At 52.4% G+C, this 15447-nt stretch overlaps 1 protein-coding gene across 1 annotated transcript in view; it reads right to left on the reverse strand.

The window, feature by feature from the left end:
• Positions 1-15447, reverse strand: part of Prex1 (phosphatidylinositol-3,4,5-trisphosphate dependent Rac exchange factor 1) — a 148625-nt gene that overhangs the window by 110780 nt on the left and 22398 nt on the right. The window lies entirely within an intron of this gene.

Below are 15447 nucleotides of genomic sequence, written 5' to 3' on the forward strand. Positions count from 1 at the left end.
GGGTGGGTATCCGGATGGTGGATAAGTAACAAAATGAAGAAGGTAGCAAGATCAGGAGGAAATGGGCCCAGCACACAAGCACACCGAAAGAGCCAACAGCAAAGGGGTGACGCAGTGCTGCGGTCACAAGCACAGGCCCTGGGATCTGAGTGGGCTTCTACCTAGCTCCGCCTTTTCCTCATTGAGAGACCCTGTGTACATGACACAAAGCCTAAGGCTCCTTGTCAGGAAGGCAGTAGGAAAAATACAAGCACTGAAGTACACAATGCTAGGCGTAGTCATAGCCCTCACACCCAACACGGGTCAGAACTGACGACCTGACGACCTGACCCGGAGGCAGAAGCCAGACTGGGACAGGAGAAAGCCCCAGGCTAGACACGCCTCCCAGGCTAGACACGCCCCCCAGGCTAGACACGCCTCCCAGGCTAGACACGCCTCCCAGGCTAGACACGCCTCCTCAGAAGCAACACAAAGCCAGGCCCATTGACTTGGGTGTATCACCCTAGCTACTCCAAAGACTGAGGCAGGAGGATGCTAAGCTCAGACTCCAGAGTGAGTGAGTTCAGGGCCAGTTCTGGGCAACTTAATGAGATCCCATCTCAAAATAAAAAGTAAAAGAGACTGGGGTACGAAGAGGCCCTGGATTCAACCCTGGCCACACGCTCTGCAACCAAAATTGAAGGTGGGAGCAGTAACACGAAGTTAGAGCCCCAGAAAGTTCTGCAGGAGAAGGGGCAAAGTGGGGAGCAGAGGCCTCTGTGGCCACAGATGCTGGGGAAAGAGGGAGAGAGCCAAGGTAACGTAAAATGGAGGCTGGACTGGCGGGTGGAGGAAGGGAATTACGGAGGTGAGCAGTGAAGACAAGAAGCTAGCCCGGTCTCTGCTGCACTCACTCTGCCCACTTTGGTTCATGTCAATCTCCACAGAGCTTAGGCCTAAGTGAGTGCCTGCCATATGCTGGGGAGAAAAAAAAGAAGGTGTGGGTAGCAGGGAAAAGCTCCGGGGGCCTGTTGGTCAAGACCAGGAGAAACTGGTTTCCTTCCATCCAATGGGAGCCTGGTGTCAAGACAGTGATGGAGCACCCAGCACTTTCCTACAGCCACTCCGAAAGCAAGAGTCACCCCCGAGATTCACACCGGACCAGCCCAGCTCAGGGACCCGGTTCCTCCTCACACGACCTGCCCGTCCCTTCACCATCAGGTGGAACAGGCCTGATGCTGCAGTCTCAAGAGCCCCAGCGCACATTTGTCTCTGGAGATGTGGGAAAGCAAGCTAGCAGAGAGTGGGTGTGGAGCAGGTGCATCCACACGAATAAGTCACACTCTCACATGCAGCAAACAGCCTCCGTCTAGCAGGCTCGAACTGTGCAGTGCCACGTGCACACGGGAACCCCACTTCTGCTGAAAACACAATGACGGTGCACGTGGGAGAGTAGCCGCCCTGGACCCCTTCTGCCCGATGGTAGAGCCCGGCCCGTGCACGCTAATGACCATGGCCAGCGTCTCTGAGCTCTCTAGAGCACCAGGCAACTCCGGAGGAGCACCAACACCAGATGGGAACACTGAGACATGAAGCAGTCAGTAGCCCGGGATCATAACTGCTGCTGGAAGTCATTCAGGGAGCATTCATGATTTTAGGGCCCGAAGAGGTGATGAGGGATCCCAAAATAACCTCTAACCTCTCCCTACTCAGTGAGGGCTCACGCTAGAACAGAACAGGGACAAGCGTGAGCCAGAACCATGCCCAGAAGAAGAGCCCCTGGTTCAAGCAAGGCCTCGTCCAGCAGGGCACCTCCCTCCTGCCAGCAAGTCGCCAGAGGGCAGAGTGTGAGCTGGCAGGCTGTGTGGACCACAGATGTGTTGTGTTTGGCTCCTGAATTGTTTGTTGCAAATGTGACCGACTTGCCAGCTTTTACAAAGCAAATGATTTCATACCAAAAAGCCCGCATTTCCGGCTGCTGGAAATCTCCTGCAATGCTAGATTTGTGGGCTGCAGCCGGCACCACGGCTGGGAACTGTGTTAGGAGCCGTGGCTGGGAACCGTGGCTCCTCCCGTGGCTGGGGACTGTGGCTCCGTCTTAGGAAGCAGCTGCTCATTCCCTTGCATGGAACTCATGCTCACTGGGTTCTACAGAAGCCTCAGATGCATGGCCGACAGGAATGTGAGCTCTGCAACAAGGCCTCACTGGGGTCTAATTAACCTCTGCCGCCTCCTGGCCATGTGACTCTGGGCAAGTTACTTTTCCTTCTAAACCTCGGTTTTCTCATCAGTGGCCAGCCCACAGGACTGGCGGCTGTATCCAATAAGCACTCTGTGTTAAAGGAAACCCTGGTCTCCCTGGTGTCTAGACTAAGGCTCAATTCTTCTGTAATATCAAGAGCTAGCACCTGCCTCATTTGACAAATACACTGTCCAAACTCAGTCCACCTAAGAAACCTCAAACCACACCAAGCATGTACTGAGAACAATGAAAACACGTGTGTAAAACAACACACACACACACTCATAGCAACACTCCTCACAACAGCTCAACAACAGAACCCCAAATATCAACAGGTGAATGAACAAAATGTGGTACATCCATTCACTAGACTATGACTGAGCCAGAAAAAAAAGGACTGAAATTCTAACCAGTCATACCGGTTGTGGTAATGACCTCTGAACATATCACATTAAGTGACAGAAGCCAGACACAAACAAGGACCTCATCTTGTGAGATACCATTAACATGCGATGTTCAAACTGGATAGAGGAAAAACTAGGTCTATGGTTTCCATAGGTGACGAGATGAATGGGAGTGACCACTAATAGGCTTTAGGTATATTTCCAAAGTGATTAAAATGTTCTGGCATTAAGCCAGGCGGTGATGGTGCACCTTGAGAGACAGAGGCAGGCGGATCTCCGTGAGTTCAAGACCAGCATAGTCTATAGAGCGAGTTCCAAGGCTAACACAGAGAAACCCTGTCTCAAAAAAAAAAAAAAAAAAAAAAAAAAAAAAGATTTTTTTCTTCCAGCAGCTGATTAGATGACCTGTCCAGCTATGGGTATCAGGGTTCATGACCTTTCTTCAGGCAGGTCACTTTCTCTCAAGGTTGGGTCAAAGGCTACACTGGGGCACCTCGTACCCTCCATCCCACAGAGGTCTCTAAGGACCCTCCAAGTATAGCCCTCTAGGTGGAAGCATTACTTATTTGTAGCTACAGAACAGCTGCGGCCACTCATAAATGACCTAAACATCCCACAGTAGGGGCTGTCCTTGTCACAGAGAACAGGAAGAAAGCATGTAGGTTTTCCTAAGAGATTAAGCTTTCCACGTGACTGGGTCAAATGTCAGAACACAGAATCTGCAGCCCACCTCCCCCAGAAGGGTCTGCCCAGGGCTTTCCCATGAGGTAATTCTCTCTCACTAAGTATCCTTCTAGACTAGAGGATCCTCTCAAAGCTCAGAGTGTCGCCTCACTCACCAGAAGGAGTCTCCATGGGGCAAGAAGATTTCCAAGAGACACCCCTTCCCCTTAAAGACAGCTGGGGATCCCCGCACTGGCCTAGGGCTATAGATGAGCCCACCTGGAGCAAGGGCCTACTTCTGAGCTGAGAAAGGGGCCTACATGTCCTGAAGGCCAGCCTCTGAGCCAGCCCCATCCACAGATGAAGGGGCCATATGTGAAGTATTGGGATCTAGCCAGAGAAGGGAGGCACAGAGAGGGGAAGCAGGTAAGGAAGACCAGTATGAGCTGGCAGAGCCCCAGAGCACAGGAGGCTGTGCAAGGGAAGAGAAACAGACAAGCCAGAGGCTGAAACCGAGAAACAACCTCAGAGGGAAGGAAGAGACCAGAAGGGTGGAAGCCCTGCAGCCGCCTAGGGAAGGCCCTCACCGGCAGGCCCCAGCAGTGAGGATGGGAGGAGGCTCCCAGGCCAGAGTGACCAGGACAGCTCCATGGGAGGAGGAAGCCTTTCCAGACTGGGGGCTGGGTCTGGAAGTGCCAAGCAGCCAGCCAGGTTGCCATGGCCACAGAGACAAAGAGAGGGGCTGAGAAGAGGCTGGGACAGAAGCCCATGAGGGGCCCCAGCTGCTGGTGGTCCCTGGGGAAGCCCAGCTCTCCCTCCTGGACAAGAGCTCAGGGTTGTGGATGGACAGGCAGCCTTGCAGGAGAGCCTGCAGGTTCAGTTCTATCCAGGTGCCAGGACTTCCTATGCTGCTCACCTGCCTGAGCCTCAACTTTCCCATCTGTTCAATGGGTGGAGCCCCTCAGCTGTCCCAGCTCATGGGGGACAATGAGCATGGGGAGGCTGTAGAGGGGAAGGGGACAATCAACCTTCTGACCAACATGAGCTCACATAAGAAGGACTTGGCTGCAGTCTGTTGCAGGTACACAAACCCTCCTGAGGTAGGCGTGCTCCATCTCCCGAGAACAGCTTCCTCTCTTTAAGACCGCATCCGTTTGGGGCTGGGACTTTTATAAAATGCAATAAACACGAATTGCCAGAAGCATACAGTCGAAAGACAGACTAACAGTCTCTAAGCCTTAGGTGCAACTAGCATGGAAGCGTAGCCCTGGTTCTGACTTCTTGCTGCCAACATCTGCAGAGGTCGCCTGAGCAGGGGACACTCAGAGCTCCCCAGGGCAAGACAATGGGCATAGAGCGGTGGCTCTCACCTTCCCAATGCTGCGACCATTCCTCGTGTCGAGGTGACCCCCAACCATAAAATCATTTCATTGCTCCTCTTTAACTGTTCGTTCTGCTACTGTTATGAATCGTAACATGTTTGATACACAGGGTATCGGAGATGTGACCTCCCCTAAAGAGGTCGCAACCACAGGAGAGGGGCTCAAACCTCTGGGCTCTGTGATCTCCTGGCAAATAAATGCACATCTCAGTGCCTTGGATTCCGTACGCACGGCAGAACAACAAACACAAAGCGGCATCTTGCGGGTGTTTCTGCTGCGACTCTTCAGTGCCACACCTGACACACTGAAACCCTCCCACACCCACTGTCACTGTAAAACACCATCCAATGTCAGGTGGCACCAGAGCTATGACTTTCCCACCCCCTGACCCTCACCCACTGGTCACCATCTGATGCATCGTGTGGACGTCTGGTGTCTGGCGTCCCGCCTCAACTCCACCTAGAATGTTAGGCCTATGAGAGCAGGGGTAAGAGTCTATCCTACCACCCTCAAATGCCCAGCTCACCAACAAGTAGGTTCTGGTACTGGGTGGGTGCCCAACAAGTAGGAGGGAGTGGGAGTTAGAACCCAGTTCTGCTACATACTTGCTGTGTGACCTCAAGAAAATGACTCAACCTCCCTGAGCCTCCATCTCCTTACCTATAGAGCAAGAATATATAGTCCTGCCAGCCTTGTCCATGTGCGGAGAGGCTGGAAGAGGGAGGCTCCCTGCAGAGAAGCTCAGTACAGACCAGAGACTTCCACCTGGCTCAGGTGGCATCCCCAAGAGACACATGATGCCTGGAGATGTCACAACTGGGGAGGGGGTTGACCCCAGCTAGTGGGTAAAATCAAGGACAGATCAAGACGCTCCTGGAAGCCAGCACAGATGCCAGGCGCTCACAGCCTCTGCCTCCAGAGACTCAGATACAACTCAAGAGTTAGACTCTGGGGCACTCGGAGTCACCACTGGTCTGTGGCCTTGACTCAAACGCAGGCACACGGAAGTCGTCCATTCTAACTGCCGGCGACACGAACACACTGGAAGGATCTAGAAGGCTAGGGAGCTACTCCTGTGCAGGACACTGTCTATCAGAACAGATCCACATCTGTCAGTGACAGCAATGAAGTGTGGCTGAGCATGGTGGCGCACACCCTTAAGCCCAGCACTCAAGAGGCAGAGGCAGGCAGATCTCTGTGAAATCAAGGCAAACCTAGTCTACATACTTGAGTTCCAGGATAGCCAGGGCGACTTAGTGAGACCCTGTTGTATGTATAAATCAATCAATCAATCAATCAATCAATCAGGCAAGCAAGCCAAAATTCCTGCCAAATAGAAATCCCAACCCTGGAAAGGCACCAACTCAGAGCTGAGGCCTGACCTATCTGTGCCACCATGGATCCGAGGAGCACAGCGTCAACGTCCAACAGGGGGCTAGTCTAAACAACGCACAGAACACCCATCTGATACCTGACGGATGATATCTGACCATGCAGATGCCACTGGTAGATGAAGCCACTGTGTGACATCTTCCATAGCAAAGTGGTAAGACACGCGTCACCTAAACTCACAGCCGTCACCTAAACTCACCTCTGCCACATAGAAATCACGTATGTAAATTTTACACATGGGTCATGTTTAGCATACATACTACATAGGGGTAGTTTTTGGTTGGTTTGTGTGTGTGTGTGTGTGTGTGTGTGTGTGTGTGTGTGTGTGTGTGTGAGAGAGAGAGAGAGACAGAGAGAGACAGAGAGAGACACAGAGAGACACAGAGAGACACAGAGAGACAGAGAGAGACACAGAGAGAGACACAGAGAGAGACACAGAGAGAGACACAGAGAGAAAGAAAGAGAGAGGTGTCCTTTCTAATGAACTAAACTCAGGTCTTCAGGTTTTTAACCTCTTTTTTCTGGGTAATCTCCCAGATTGGCTAGGTTTTTATGTTTGTTTTTGTGTTGTTTTTATGTTGTTGTTGTTTGAGATGGTTTCACTGCATATACCAAGCTGGCCTGAAACCCATGGTAATCCTCTTGCTTCAGTCTACCAAGCTGGCTAGGATTACACCACGCTACACTATCTAGTTTTATATACGTATATCTTATATAAAGATGGCTATGATACTTTTTAAGTTAATTTAAAAGACACAAAGGGGTATGAGGTAATCCGGTAGAGATGTCTGTCACCCACTGATCACCAGGATTGACTTGGCTGATAATGTCAGTCAGCCAGGCAGATATCCCTTCCTTTCCATGTGCATCCCTCCCAAAGCTGCCCAGGCAGAGGACTAGTCTTCGGTCAAGGGTACATAGGTAGCTGTGGTCCCCTGCTGGACCGAGAAAACCCATATGCGGCAGGATCTCCAAAACCAGACGACGCTAATGTTCAATGACAGAACCAGGGCTAGAGATGTGTCTCCAGTGGCAGAGCCCCTACCTAACATCCAGCAGGTCCCCAGCACCCCCATCAAGCAGGTGTGGTGCTTCAGGACCTGTAATCCCAGCAGGAGAATCAAGTGTTCAAGGTCATCCTTGGCTACCTAGTGAACCCAAGGCTAACCTAGGCTACATGAGATGCTGTCTTGAAACAACAAATCAGAATTGTGGGTATGTGGGGGAAACAAAGAGAAGGGCCAGCCTGTGAGTGCTGGTGACCCTCCTCCGGGAAATGGGGACCAGTTACACAGACATCCTAGCACACACAAGTCCCCAAGCCTGACTTAACACTGTATGTTTTGCACATAGGACTTTGCTAAAGGAGCCAAACACTTAAACGCTACGGATGGAAAGGGAGCTAGGGAGTTGATCATAGTGGACCACATGTATGGGTAGCCCCTAAATTCCATCACCCCCTCTTTCCCAGAGAGCATTCTCTGCTGGGGACGAAGCCCCCTACTGCTCCCCAAGAAAGCAGCAACTGAGAATCAAGCTGGCCTTTGTGGTTGGAGCCAAAATAGCAGGACAAAGAGCCAAATGACGGCAGAGGGGGGACCCCAGCCCCCCAGGACACTGAAGCCCATTCATGTTGGAAGCCGGCCATTTCCCCAGGGAGCTGGGAACAATATTCCCTTTTACCACCCTTCTTGTCTCCTACTTCCGCATTTAATTGCAAGTTCATGGGTATTAAGTAGCTCACACAGCTGACCTAGCTCCCTCTCCCGGCCCCATCCCCCCCACAGAGAGTGGCACAGCACGGCCTCTGTTCCCAGCCCCTCTGTGGTCTTCCCAGGGATCTCTGCCTAGAGATGAGAAAACAGCCATCCCAATACCTGACTCGGTTCCCAGAAAGTTTTCTCACCTAGCCAGCCAGGCTGCCCCTACCCTCCCAACCCCTGCTCAAAGGTGACTCAATGGCAGCCTCTGCTCTGACCTCCCACGCCTTGCTGTTACCCCATTGACTCCCAGGGGAAAACTCCTGCCTACATGGCAGCAGAGCCAGGGCTCAGAGCATCGGTATTTCTAGCCTGGCTTTACCTTCCCTAGGCCAACTCCCGGCTCCCACCTCAGCAGGTGGTCAAAGCCTTGCTCAGAGCAGCCCTTGGGGCAGTGCCTGATGGCCTAGTAGGGTTGAGGAAACATCACCCAAGCTGTCCTCCCATCCTTCACAGATGCCCCTCCACCCTGAGTCCCAGGTTTCCCACATCCAGGATGTTAAGCCCTCTGCACGCGCCCTATAAGTCCCCATCTTCTTCAAGAAGTTCCCTGGGTGACTCCCCTGCACTGAGATGTCTCGCCCCCACTCTTCCCTTTCCCTTCCAATTCCAGGCGACCAGCTTTGCTTGGTCTCCTGGTTACTAGGACACCTCCTAATCCAGGCTGCCTCCAGCCTATGCTGTATACAGCACTTCTTGTCGATTTTCTAGCTCAGCCTCCTCAATTGACCCAAGGGACCCAGAGAAGCACAGGATAGACCCCTCTCTTCTGCCTGCTTAAAGTCCTCATAAGCATCTGTCTTCACCCCTACTCCCCACCCCCACCCACCCCTCTAGAAGTCCTGCTTGTCTCTGTAACAAGCCCTGAGCTGCTGGCCAAGTCACTTGCCTCATCTCAGACTTAAGCCTTTCCGGACTGACCACGTGTCCCTGGAGGAGGGGCCTATGGGGGGGGGGGTTCTGTAAAGAGTGAGGGGTCAAAACTGACTCCCAGGCTACAATCTCCAAAACACACCTGGGGATAGCAGGGGCCAAAAGTCCTTAGGCTCCCAGCAGGTGATCGATAAACATTTGCCAGGATTAGGGAAATGGAAACATCTCTTTGTTTCTGGGGAAAGAGACTAGGAACCTCCTCACCTCCTTACAGGACCCTGACCCCTAATAGGTGTGTCCCTGTGGAAAGCGGTCACGGCCCCATATATAAAATTTCCTGTATTTCTCAAAAGCCCTAAATCCCAGTTAGGGGCCCAGGGAGTTAGGGGTTGACTGCATGGAGCTACCTCACATCACAGTGCAGTGATACATACAAGAGAGATGTGAGTTCCTCTGCCCTATATGCAGAGCCCTGAACTCCAGCAGACTGCAGGAGACACTCCTGCAGTTGCCCTGCCCGGGTGTCTGCACACAGTGTCACTTGCTTCAAACAGAAGCTTTTCGGTCTAAGGACCACACTTTCCCCGCATGTACCCGAGTACCGAGGGAGCCCTGGCACCCCATGTACCCTTGGGTGGAGCTCTTCCAAATGACTCCAGAGAGGCGGAGAGGGGTGGGGGAAGTGGGGCTTGTCTAACTCTTCTGGGGAGTGTGGGGGCTTACCCTAGGCTGTACTTGCTGAGGCCTTGCTCCTGCTGGTCACCTCCAGCCATAGACAACATCTCCCTCTAATCTGCATCTGAGCTGGGGCCAAGTGCCACAAAAGGGTCGGGAGGGAGCTGCTTTGATGTGGTGGAGGGGGAGCCAGCCTGACTCAGGGGTCTAGCCTACAGTGGGATGGAAAGAGGACTAAAGGATGTCACCAGGGCAACTAGAATAGAACTATCCCACAAACCCTCATGTCATCATCTTATGAAAACTACATAGTGACCCCTGGAGCTGAGAACACCTGTCATTCCCTATTAATGGGTAGAGAAACCAAGGCACAGAGAGGCTAAGTAATCTGCTCTGGGTCACACAGCTTCCCAGGGCTGGACCCAAATGCAAACTTGTTAAGACAGAGTCTCTCACTGAAGCTGGAGTTAGGAAGGTCATAGCTGGCAGCAGATAAGTCCCAGCCACCCCATCTCTACCCCTCATGGCACTGGGGTTTCGGGGTCATGTGCAGCCATGCCTGGCTTTTTATGTGGGTGTGGGGGACTCAAACGCAGGTCCCCATGCTAGCATAGCAAACACTCTTACCACTGAGCCATGTCTGCCGCCCAACATATGGAACTCTTGTGTTTTAAAATCAGGACAGAGAAACCAAAGTTGCTGCAGTTAAAACACTTAGACTCGGTGTATGAATCACCAGACCTCTCTGTGACAGGCCCTGAGAGAAGACAGGCATTCTGAGGTGCTGAGGTGTTGCCCAGGCTCTGACAGGCTGAGGAGGAAAGAGAGAAAACCTGGGGGGCGGGGGGGGGGGGAGTCCATGAGAACAGGAGTGTGTTACAGACCAGTGGTATCTGGTCTGGCCTTACCTCCTAAAGCCTGGTCAAGAACTCACTCTAAAGACAGTAAAACTGTGGCATCCCAGCTTGAACTCCAAGTTAAGAAGGACAGGCATGGCAGGTTCAGAGAATCCCCAGGAACCGAAAAGCTCAGCAAGCCTACCAGACCACACTTTCACAGAACAGTTCCTTTACCTGCCAGAAAGAGAGGGGATCAGCCGGCTCACTGAGCATCCTCTCTTAGCCCTGAAACAAGATCCAAGAGGCCCAGAGGCGACATATGCAGAAGGGGAGGGAGAGGGAGGCACGCACAACAGTTATGGGAGCGACAGACAAGCCATCTGGAGCCCCATCGTGATAAAGGAAGGGGACCCAACAAGACTGGGGTGTTTATAAGACCTGAGGTAGGTGTGGGGGACAGGCAACGCTGCCTGTCATCAGAGCCCACAGGCCTGCTCCCATTAGCGACTCTACCCATTCCAAGCTCCTCCCACAGCTCGGTTTCCAGTTTCTTAAAGTTGAGCCTTAAGGACTATCCTGGTACAAGCAGTTTGGGAGGAGTTTGGGGAGGAAATCCATGGCCCAGTCTGGCCAATCAGAGCAGTGCTCCTCCCCACAAGGGCTCTATCATGGAGGAATTCAGGAAGCAGGCAAAAAAGCTAGCCCCTTGATCCAGCTGTGCCTGAAGCCCAAGTGTGAGTCAAGTCTTTTATTTAAAGACTGAGTTGGGATTTCTGCAAGGGGTCCTGGCTTGGATCCCAGTTCAAGCATAACCTGCATGTCCACTGTCTCTCCTCTGGATGAGACGCACACTCCATGGGTTGCCTCTGATCTTAGAAAGGGACAGGTAACAATGACCAGGAGGCTCTTCCCTCAGCCAGGAAAACAGAAAAGACAAGACCTCTGAACTCCAGGGGCTTTCATTCCACTGACACAAGCACCAGAAGCGACTGAAAGAGCAGAGAGAGAACACAGAGGAACTGACACGTCAGACAGGTCAGGGTACCTTCAGGTCTGGGAGTGGGGTACCCACAGGTGAGATGCCTGGCAGAGACCTGAAGGGGAAGAATGTGCAGATACCTGGGGAGCACTTCAGACCAAGCATGAGCTAAGGCCCTGAGGCAGGAAGTAACAAGATGTGTGTGGATGAGGCCAGAGCAGAGGAGACAGAGTGAGGTGACTCTGTGGGGCAGCTGGGCTTTCATTCAGAGCAGAGAATAGTGACCTGACTAACAAGGTCCCTGGGGAGAGCCAAGTGCTAGGGCCAGGAGTGGAAACAGGAGGCCAGGAAAAAGCAACCTTCCTGGTGGGGACAAAGGAGGCTGAGACCATCCCCACAGGGTGTGGTTGAGGCAAGAGGAAAAGCTGCGAGGGGAGGCCAGACTCTGGCTGCTGTGGAGATGGAACAGCAGGATATCTTGATGGCTGGAGCAGGCTGGAGAGGAAGATTGGACAGAAGACACCAAGCAGTGATCTGGAAAGGTGTCAAGCTGTGCCGAAGCCAGAGGGGCTACAAGGACAGTGAGAAGATGGTGGGCTGTCGGGGTCTGTTGGACAGCCAAACAGAGTTGTCTGGTGTCATCTCGACAGAGTCGCCCAGGTCAGCACAGAAGTCAGCGTGGGAATGAAATGTGAGCAAAGGTTAATTAAGGACATTGTCAACCACAGAACGCAACAGCAGGGAGAACCCTGAGGGAAAGGCTCGTCCTACCTCCTGTCACTGGACCTTCAGAACTCCCAGCTTTGGGTGGTGGAGGTGGGGCAGCACCAAGGACCCTGCTCCCACAGGGTGACTTTCTACAGACATGGGATTTGTAGCTATCTCCACTCAGCCGCAGAGAGAAAAGTGGTGTGGCCCTCAGCTCTCTCCCAAGCCTTGTGCTCAGCCCAGACGACAAACACAGACCAGTGAGCGGCTAGCTGGGCTGGCAGAGGCTGCAAACACTGCTATCCACCTGGAGCCGCAGAGACCCTTCCCACTGCCTTCCAGAGTTACCAAAAACCTGATGCACAGTGCAGGATGGGACGGTATCTTGGGGTGAGCACTGTGGTGACCTGCAGGCAGTTGTGCATCCAAAATAAAGTACTACGACAAACATGGACCAGAGGCTTCCAAGTCCTCTCAGCCTCAGGCCCTCCTTCCTTCCCTCTGCAAAGTACTTAGCAAGTGACATCTGTCAGCATCCTATGCACTGCTAAGAGCATGATGGGGCAGGCCTTTTAACCCAGCGCTATGAGAGGCAGAGGAAGGACCAGCCTTGCTGACCAGACCCTTCTCTGTGGGGCCATCAGATGTTTGTCTGATATATGCAGACTCACATGCGGGATGACTTGTATGAATGTACACACACCTGTTGTCTCGGCTTGCTTTCTATTGCTGTGATGAAACCATGAGCAGAAGTAATTTAAGGAAGAGTTGATTTTGCTTACGCTTCCACATCAGAATCCATCACTGAGGGAAGTCAGGGCAGGAACCTGGAGGCAGGAGCTGATGCAGAGGCCATGGAGGGGTGCTGCTTACTGACTTGCTCCCCGTGGCTTGCTCAGACTGCTTTCTTATGTCTCCCAGGACTCCCAAGTGGACCCCATCTACAGTGACCTTGTCCTTCCCATGTCTGTCATTAATCAAGATGTCCCCAGACCAATCTTTTGTAGGCATTTTCTCAGTGAGAGTCCCTATTCTCAGATGATTGTAGCTTGGATCAGGTTAACATAAAACTAACCCACACAGAGGCAGAAGCTGAAGATCACTGTTCTTCCTCAATCATTCCACTTTACGCACTGAGGCAAGCTCTCTCTGATCCCAGAGCCCACTAACTGGAGTCTAGCTCACCCACTGGTCCCAGGATCTTGTCTACGCATTACAGCTAGCCATTGTACCGGCCTGGGTTTTCTGTGGGGTCTAGGGATCTAAATTCTGGTTTTCGTGCTTGCTTGGCATACATTTTATCTGCTGAGCCACTGCCTCCGCCCCGGATACCTCCCAGCATCCCTGTGCCAACCAGTGGAAGTATCCTTCCTTCCCAGTCCCGACAGGCCAGTGCCATTGCACTTCCATAGGTCCCCTGGCAGGCAAAACAGGTCTCCCTCATGAACCACGGTTGTGCAACCATCACCATGGTTACAGAGGCCCACCAGTGGTTTATGGAACCTGGAGCTATATTCTGGGTGTTCTGTAAAGGGTCTCCCCCCCCCCTTTTTTTTTTCTGGTTTTTTAACCTTGTTTGTCCTGTTTATTCTCAACTCCAGACTGGGCCTGTTCTCCTCAGTAACACCTAGCATTACTGAGTCGCCTGTCACACAGCCAGCAGCACACTAAACAGCTGCTTACAACCTGCCTTGATTCGGGTGAGACAGGGATCAGAGGAGGGGAGAGCTACTAGGGTTCCCACTTTAGGAAGAATAAAGCTAAGGATTGGGGTTGAAGAGATGGCTCAGTCAGTAATTACCATGAGAACCTGAAAGATGGATTGATAGATGGGTACACTGATGACAGATACATAGAAAGACAGATGACAGGTACATAGATACATATACAAACAGACGACGGATGGACGGATGGACAGACAGACAAATAGGCAGGCAGGCAGACAGGCAGACAGGCAGACAGGCAGACAGGCAGACAGGCAGGCAGACAGGCAGGCAGACAGGCAGGCAGGCAGGCAGGCAGGCAGACAGGCAGGCAGGCAGACAGGCAGGCAGGCAGGCAGGCAGGCAGACAGGCAGACAGGCAGGCAGACAGGCAGGCAGGCAGACAGGCAGGCAGACAGGCAGGCAGACACACAGATGTACCCTGCTCCCAAGTCACACAGTCAGGTATGAGAAGAAAGGTTAAAAACAAGTTTCCATACTTTGGGCCTTCAGTATGGAAACTTCTCTGACAAGGGACCATGGACCTCAAGACCCACTCTGAATTAGCCCACCAAGGCCAAGGTGTACCACGCAGAGGTTCCACAGAAACTGAGTGATGTGGCAGGAGCGAGGAGAGCCACCAATGTGCAGGGTGTCAGGACAGCTCCTTGGAAACACTAAGAGCCCGTGAGAACCCAATGGACCAACCTCTATCAACAGGGCAGGATGGTCAGAGAAGGGACCTTCCCAGGCAGCAACATCCCAGCAGAGTGGGGCCAAAGACAGAGCTGAGCTGCGTTGAGATCCCACAGGCGAGGTACAGGGAAGGGATAGGAGAAAGCAATGGAAGGTGCCAGGCAAAGGCAGCAATGGGGTGAGGGCAGCCTCCATCTTGGCACACACAGTTATAATGCAATTGTCTTCTATGTCCCTGACCCCGCAAGACTAGGGGCTCACTGAAGGCCCAGGGGGTGTCCTGCACACTACCTACCAAAGCATATGTGTACCAAAGATCGGTGCAGAAAATCTCTGGCCTGCCTCACTTCAAAGAAGAGCCTGGTACCCAGCCTACTGTATGTACTATGGCTGTGTGTGGTGTGACTGTGTACTGATACAGCTTGAGTTATTATTAATGTATTCTACATTCATTTGAAAATTTGTTAATTAAAACTAAGGCAGCAATGCACAAAAGTATACAAAGTATCTCTCCCCATTCCCAGCCTGAGGCTGCCTGAGGCCCCCTATGGCGACACCACGCTGTTACTGCTTAGGGTGTTCTTTCCTAAGAACAGTCTGCTGTCCCTGAGCTCATATGCCTGATGCTTCAGCTTCTGAACGACTAGCCAGTGCCATCACAGACAGTAGGTTAGATCTCAAGTGTGCTACCCGCTCCTAAAAAAGCCTGGGTCGTCATCCTGGGTGCTACTTAGAGGTGGCAGAAACTTCAGAAGGTGTGGCCTAGTGAAAGGAAGCCACCTCTCTAGAGAGATACTAAGGCATGGACATTGGGGCCCAACCTCCCTCCATCCCTGAGGTGAGCAGGTCTCATGGACCTGTTCCCACAGCCCTGGCATACGGCCTTATCACAGGCCCAAAGGTGACTGGACCAACCCAAGACCGAGACCTCAAAAACCATGACCCAAAGTGTATCTTTCTTTAAAACTGACGTTCTCGGATGCTTTGTCACCGCAACAGAAAGCTGACTGACATGCCCACCCAAAGTACTATTTTTTTCCCTTTTCCTTCTTCCTCTTCTATTTAAGATAGAATCTCATGTAGCCCAGGCTGGCCTCAAATATGCTATGTAACTGAGGGTGACTTTGAAAGCCTGCCTGAGCCTCCTGCCTC

Source organism: Arvicanthis niloticus, chromosome 2 (genome assembly GCF_011762505.2).
Source record: "Arvicanthis niloticus isolate mArvNil1 chromosome 2, mArvNil1.pat.X, whole genome shotgun sequence".
Lineage (NCBI taxonomy): Eukaryota > Metazoa > Chordata > Mammalia > Rodentia > Muridae > Arvicanthis > Arvicanthis niloticus.